This window comes from Leptodactylus fuscus, chromosome 11, assembly GCF_031893055.1.
Source record: "Leptodactylus fuscus isolate aLepFus1 chromosome 11, aLepFus1.hap2, whole genome shotgun sequence".
In the NCBI taxonomy this organism is placed as follows: domain Eukaryota; kingdom Metazoa; phylum Chordata; class Amphibia; order Anura; family Leptodactylidae; genus Leptodactylus; species Leptodactylus fuscus.
Window position 1 is genome coordinate 48,106,460 of NC_134275.1, and position 7,999 is coordinate 48,114,458.

Here is a 7,999-nt window from a genome sequence, read left to right on the forward strand (position 1 = left end):
AAGGAACCAAAGTTATCATTGGATTGTGACTTCTGTGGACTTATTGTTATTACGGTTGATGTGACCGCCGCTGGCTACTAACTTTGTGGATTACAATAAATTGCTGTTGTCTCCCGACCTCTTGCGTCCGTGTTGATTCAAAAGACCATCCGGAGGAAGACGTATACCTTTGCTCCGTGACAGACCCTATTACGGCATTCTCTGAGCAAATGTGAACTCAGACAGATTCTATCTGAAACACACATTGAATTAATCAGGCAGAATATTTCTGCTTCAGCAATTTGAAGCAGATTTTGGAAGCTGGTTTTGATGCTGAATCTGAAAATCTGCTTCAAACTGCTAAAGCAGAAATATTCTGCATAATAAACTGTGTTCTCTGTGTGAGTTACCCCACTAGTAATGTTGGGTAAGACTGAAGGTCCACGTTGTAAAAACCCTGTTTTACTGTACATGCAAAGTGTATGGGATTTTGGCTATTCCTATTCACACATTGCAGAAAAAAAAGTTGAAGTGGAAACTCACGGCATGTGCATTATACTTGCAGAAATGCCAGTGGTTTTTTTTGTAGGTATAAGGGTGCATTCACACTACGTAACGCCGGGCGTGTATGAGAGCCGTACACGCCGGCATTACGGCAGACTGCCGAACACTTCCCATTCACTTCAATGGGAGCGCTCGTAAACGCCGCTGTTATGAGCGCTCCCATTGAAGTGAATGGGAAGTGTTCGGCAGTCTGCCGTAATGCCGGCGTGTACGGCTCTCATACACGCCCGGCGTTACGTAGTATGCATGCACCCTAAGGGTGCATTCACATGATGTAACACAGCACTGATTCTTGCGCAATAACTCGCGTAAGAATTGGCGCTGCAAAACAGAATCCCATTGACTTCAATGTGTTATACGCGCTAAATGGAACCCATTGAAGTCAACGGGATTCTGTTTTGCAGCGCTGATCCTTATGCGAGTTATTGTGCAAGAATTAGTGCCGCATTACGTCGTGTGACTGCACCCTAATAGGGGCAGAAAGTCAACAGAAGAAAATTCTGCTGTGAAAAAGTATGTGGGAGAAAATGTGACGCATTTTTGACGCTTCTCTTCTTCCAACCCTCCTTCCAACATCTCTTCCACACATTGCAGAAAAGTTGCGTTTTCAGGGGCGGGGCGTCACTCACCTACATCAGCTGTGATGTCCTGAGGTGCCGATTGACCCCCTGCATTCACATGTGACAGGGACTTCCACTGGAACAAGGTCTTGGGTTCCACAGGACCGCCTCCTGCATTTTTGCCCACTGCGATTTGCTATGTGGAGCATTAGCCTTAGACTAAGTTCACACATGGAGCGTGTGGGCAGATTTTGGCACCGAGAGTGACGCAGGGAGCCGAGTCACAACCCGCCTGCCACGACTGTCGCGGCTTCCCCTCTCCGCAGAAGGCTCAAATGAATGGGCTGACTGCGAAGGTTGCTGCCGCCAGGCGGACACCGCGTCTCGACGAGCCACAGAAGCCGCCTGAAGAAAGGGCAGCTTGCTTCTTTTTCCCGTGAGCGGCGACATGCATGTCACAGCTCATGGTAAAAAATAGCCTGGCAGTCTACATAGACCACCATTGTGAGGGGGTGAACTAAGACGTGCATTACGCGCCATAAACCGCCCCCTTGTGAACGAACCCTTAAGCTGCTTGTCTTGTGTTGCAGGTTCTGGTTACACAGCATGTTATTTTTTTATTGTTGCATGTTAAGCTATAGATGTAATATAAAGGTTGAAACTCAGACTATCCCAAACTCTCATCTTGTGGCTTTTCTCTAAGGCCGGGGCCCCACGGGCCAGAAACACCGCAATTTGAAAAGTCGCAGCTCTTTACTGTACTTTCAAAGTGGATGGGATTCATGCAAATCCCATGCCCACTTTGCGTAAAAAATCGCAGCGCGGACACACTGCGATTTCCAAAACTTTAGTGGTTTTGAAAATCTCAGTATGTCAATTATATCTACGGAAAAGCCGGCGGCTTTCCCGTAGATATAATTGTAACAGAAAGTCCGCGCAGGAAAACTCCAAACTTTCTGTTCAAAGCACTGCAGGAAGAACCGCGATGTGTTCACGCCACAATTGTTCCCGCAGCCCTTTAGCGCGCCATTTCCAGCCTGTGGGGCCTTAGCCTAAAGGGCTTTTCCAGACTTCTGCCTGATGGTCTGTCACTCCGGACTGCAGCGACACTAGGCATATTTATTTCTATCCCATTCAGGTTGATACTGAGCTGCAAAATCAAATCTCTACTAGGGTTGAGCCGATCTTGAGATTTCAGGATCCAGATCCCAATGCAAGTCAATGGGATTTATAATCGGAGATCAGATTTTAAAAATGATCCTATTCACTACACAGCGTGGATTCCAAAAATTGAACACTTTAATTTTTAGACTCCACGCTGTGTAGTGATTAAAAAATGCCCCAGGTACTTAAGTCCCCCCTGCTGTCCACTTACCTGCACAGCGCTGCCGATCCACGCTGCTCTCGCTCCTCCTCTTTCTACTGCGCATGTCTGCAGGGCACCGTATGTGCTCCCGCCTCCCAGGCTTAGTGTTACTGATGCTGGGAGTAGGCAGGGCTTGTGGCTTAGGAGAGTGTGGGCAGGTACAGTACCCGCCCACACTCTCCTAAGCCAGAAGCCCCGCCTTCTTCCTAGGTCTGTAACACTAACCTGGGAGCTAGGGACGCGCACGGACTGAGAAGAGAACAGACGGGGAGCCGCAGTGGATCTGTGCAGGTAAGTGGACTTGTCTATCAACTCTTCTGCTTCATCCCTGCTTCATTGTATACTCAGCTCTGCTACATCTGAGATTTAGATCTCCGATGTAGCAGAGCTGATGAGTATACGGTAAAGCAGGGACGAAGAAGAAGAGTAGATAGACAAGTCAATGTACAATAATGCAGATGTAGCAGAGTAGAGGATACGGATACCATCTACTCTTCGGTTTCCTCCCTGCTATGCTGTAGGAATGAATGGACACAGCCGGCGCGCAGGGGGTTAAGCGGCCGGACGCCGGCACCCATCCATTCATTCCTAACAGTTAGCTTTTCCCACAATGCTTGGCCAGTAGCAAAGCATTGTGGGAAATAACCTGACCTCGTTCCTGCCTAAAAAAATCGGAATTCCGACCCCGATCGTGAAATTTACTCGATCGCCGATCGGAATCCGATCTTTTCCGATCCCGATCACTGAACCATAATCTCTACATGATATAATGTACGGCACTGTGCTTGGCCTTCAGTGATAAGGCCGCAGCGCTTATTCGTACACTGCAGCCGATTGGTCGTGGTCCCCAGATATCGAAACTCTTTCAATTTTCTATTGATTACCTAGCCAAAGGAAAGGTTATCAATTTTCTGGCGTCCTTATGTGTGTATCTAACTGTTGTATGCATGCATTTGTCAGTCTCTCCTGCTCGCTAAATGGGTCCCGTGTTCTCCAAAACATGTAACTGTTGTAGATTAGAAACAAAGGTGGTGGGGATGTCTTTGGGTATTCACCACGATGGTGCCCTTCTGTGATGCTTCTTTGACTGGGCTGATAAATTATGGGTGGGGGGAACTATGAGACTGGCTAGAACTATATCCATAGACAATCTATAGTGTGGTACTTATACAACTTTATAAAAAGCGCCTTAGTAACCTCTAACATGTGCTTTATCTGTACATACTAATCCTATGAGTACCTGCACTTCTTGTCTTTTACTTTGCAGTCTGGGAAATGCAGGTAACTAGGATTTTCTGCACTGCATTTGCCCCTTTGCATGGGGCTTATGTGAATGCCCTATGACTACTTCTTCTGGCAGAGTGTTCCATAGCAAGTGCTCAGCTATCTCCAGAAGCCCGATCAGCAAATTACCCCCCTATCTTATGGATTGGAGATAACCCTTTAAAGGGTTACTATTAATACTGCCAAGGTTGCCCTTAATGTCCATGCACTCGAGAGATCTGTGATAGAAGTGCCCCCACCTCAATGATGACTATCTGTCTCTACATCTAATAGTGGCACACTTGGTGTTTCATGTCTTCTGTATGTTATCTGTGTTGTCCATGTCCTCCGATGACCCACCCATAAATTTCAATGAATGAGCCTGGACTGCAAAACAAACAGAAGTATTACCTGTACTGAGTTTTGTGTCCATGCTCATGCCCCCTAACAGAGAGATGTGATAATATATGGTTGTATTTATGGGGGCCATAGAAAAGAACGGGTAAGTAAGCCATCCATGTAAAACTTGGATAACACACCTTCCAAAATTACGGAGGCACACAAATAATCTAAAGGTTAACACTGATGCAAATCGCACATTTAAATGCGCCAAAAGCTGGAGCTGGTTGAAACAGAACAGGGACAGATCTCCCCCTTTATAGATTACTACTTTGCAGTTTCCACTCCTGCTTTTGGGTCCCAATCACTGACTTGTGAATAAGGCCTCATGCACACGACTGTATTTCTGTATAATTGTGTGATCCTTGATACCCTTGGGTTAGGTTCATGTAGTGAAATTTGGAGCCTCAAATTCTGCTCCAAATTGCATCCAGAATCTGCCTCCCAATGTTTTCAAAGGGAAGCCGTGCAGGCACCATTCTCAAGATGCTAAACCCTGTAATGACCCAGCCATTTAGAATTTTCACATTTTCGTTTTTCCCTCCCCACATGTCAAGACCCCTAACTTTTAAATCTTTCAGTGAACCAAATTGTACTTTGTAATGTCACCATTCAGTATGCTGTGCAATGTACTGGGAAGCTGGAAAAAAATTCTGAATGAAGTGCAATTGGAGAAAAAAAATACAATTTTGCCAGTTTCACATGGGTTTAATTTTTACAAGGTTCACTGTGTGGTAAAAATGACGTTACCTGTATTGTGTGTGTCAGTCTGAACACAGCGATACCAAATGTATATAGTATTTATAATGTCTTATTACCTTTTAAAAAATGAAAAACCTTGCAAAATATCTCTAAAAAAAATTGTCACCATGTTGTGACACCTGTAACTTTTTCATATTTATATGTATGGAACTGAGTGTGGCGTCTTTTTATGCGGGACAAGATGACCTTTTTATTGATACCATTTGGGGAAAGATCTGATGGTTTGATCACTTTATATTCCAATTTTTATAGGAGGCAAAGTGTTGGAGAAAAAAAAAGAAGCTATTTCTCGATTTTGATTCCCCCCCTACACCGTTCACAGTATGAGATAAATATTTTAATCGTTTGGGCGTTTTGGAGAACGGGGATACCACATTTGTGTGTGTACTTTTCTTTATTTACTTTTCTATCTGATCTAGGTAAATGGGGGTGATTTGAACTTTTGTATTTTTTTTTTTTTTTTTTTTTTTAAATACTTTTAAAAACTTTTTTTCCTTTTCCTTTTATGAACAGACCCCCTAAGGGACCTTCAAACCTAGGGGATCTGATCACTCTATTCACATACTATTCACTGCAACACTACTGTACTGCAGTGACTAGCAAAATACTATAAGATCTATTAGACGCTTCCTCCAGCAACGGCAATAGATATAATGCAATGCCTGGAAGCCTTCAATAGGTGACGTTTTGGAGGGCACTGATCAGTGAAAAATGGTGGCGCCTGTGCAATTTAGACACCGCGGTTCCATTTGACTGTGGGCATCGATCGCTGCTGTTAGCGGCGGGTGTCGGCTGTATCATACAGCTGGCACCTGCTCTGTATTGAGAGCTCAGGGCGGATGATGGTCCGTCTTTTAATCGTCCACCTCAGGCAGCACGGAGGCTAGGTTCACCACTGGGGCTGCTGTCACATTAGAGAGGCTCCTTGGTACTAGGAGTCTTCTAAACTTTGGTTTGACATCCTGGCACTAATAGTTCCAAATCTATTCATCCCATGGCGTCCTGTATAGAAGCTGTAAGAGAAGGCTTTTAAGAACAGTGTCTGATGGTCTGATCAGTGGACAGGCATTGTGTCCTGAGGGGGTGTACAGGTATTAAGTGTTCTCCTCCCTTATGTCAATGTGAAGCTCTGATCTAAAGGGGTTTTACAGTCTGGGACATTTTTGATTCTGATCTACCATCAGTTTCAGATCTGTGAGGGTTAAGCACCCAGCCCCCCAACCGATCAGCGGTTTACTTAGAAGGTTCTGGGGCCAGATGTATGCTGAAGATAGGAGAAACTGCCCCAAAACTGATCCCTCTACACCAGTGATGGCGAACCTTTTAGAAACAGAGTGCCTAAACTGCAACCCAAAACCCACAAAATTTTCGTGGAGTGCCAATTTAAACTTTTAATACTGTATGGATCCACAATTGCGGACAGTTACGGACCACAAATTGCAGCATGTGAATGGGGCTTTACAGAGCTTTCAATAATACAAAAAACTACGTACTGAAATGTAAGTCTCTGGATTTTGTACTTTGAACAATTAATTTTCACTATTTAAATCGCACAGGATCCGTTTTATAGTGACCGTGTAATATTTACATCCTGTATGAATATCACGTCTGCTATAAAACAGATACTGTGTGATATAAATAGTGAGGGGACCCCAGACAGAACTATATGCTCTGCAGTGGCCCCCCCTATAGTATTATATTCTCCACAATACCATAGTAGCCCCCCAGTGTTATATGCTGCACAGTAGGCCCCCCCACACAGTATCATACGCTCCATAGTAGCCCCGCCACAGGATTATATGCTCCACAGTGGCACTCACACCACACACAGTATTATATGCTTATAAATACCTACCCCCCCCCCCGTATTATATGCTCCTTAGTACGCTCCCCCCCACACGCAGTATTACATGCTTCTCAATACACATCCTCCCAGTCTTATATGCTCCTCAGTACATATCCCCCTAGTATTATATACTCTTTAATACACCCCCCCCCCCCAGTATTATAAGCTCTTTAGTACACCCCCCCCCTCCCCCCCCCCGTATTATATGCTGTTTAGTATATTAGAGACACACACACACACACACACACACTCACTCACCCATGAAGAGCCGCCGGCGTCCACCTCCTTTTCACTGTGGGCACTGATGACGTCAACACGTCCGTGTCGGGGCAGAGGTCAATCTCTGCAGTCAGCGTAGGTCGCGAGATCCGCGGCCTACACAGACGGATTTCAGCTGTATGTACATTTGCACATACGACAGAAGGCAGCGATCGCTCATCAACGGGGAATCCTGTACCGGATTCCGCATTGGTGAGCGATCTGGGCGACCGCACGCGTGCCAGCATGGAGGCTCTGCGTGCCCTCTCTGGCATGCGTGTCATAGGTTCACCATCACTGCTCTACACAATTGTTTCTGTAAATGAGGACCCTCCAGTGACCGGACAACGTAGACTAGGGCTGAGCGATTGTTATATAAATAAAAATTATAATTTAAGGTGTTGTCCAGGATACTGGGACAGGTGATGGCGACTGCAACTCAGCCCTATACTTAATGTAGATGGAAGAAAAAGGAGACCGACCCCCTCCCCCCCCCAAGTAATGGGCAGGTGTTCAGTGCCTGTTCACACTTGCGCCAGGTGTCTGCCCTGTGCCATTCTGCTGGATTTTCGTCCTCTGCCCCAAGAAACTGGACAGGGGACGGAAACCCGGCAGTCTGCTTTAAAACCCGTTCTTTTGAATGGGTTTTTAAGGGTGACTACCGGTGTCCGTATGCCGCCTCTGTGGGGAAACCTTTTTTTCTTTCTGCTAGACACAATCCCGCATGTCTAACTTTGTGTCCGGCCGGAAAAAAAAAAACGATTTCCCCACGGAGAGGTCGCATATGGACACCGGTAGTCACCTTTAAGGTATGTTCACACGGAATTTTTTGGCAGCAGAAATAATCTGCTTCAGGAATTAAAAAACATTTTTTTTATTTTTTACATGATGCGTTTTTTTTGTAGCAGTTTCGATGCTGTTTTTGACGCAATTTTCACTTTTGTTTATTTTGCTCCAGCACAGTGCATGGATTTGGAAAGTCTCTTATAAAAACACTACTGG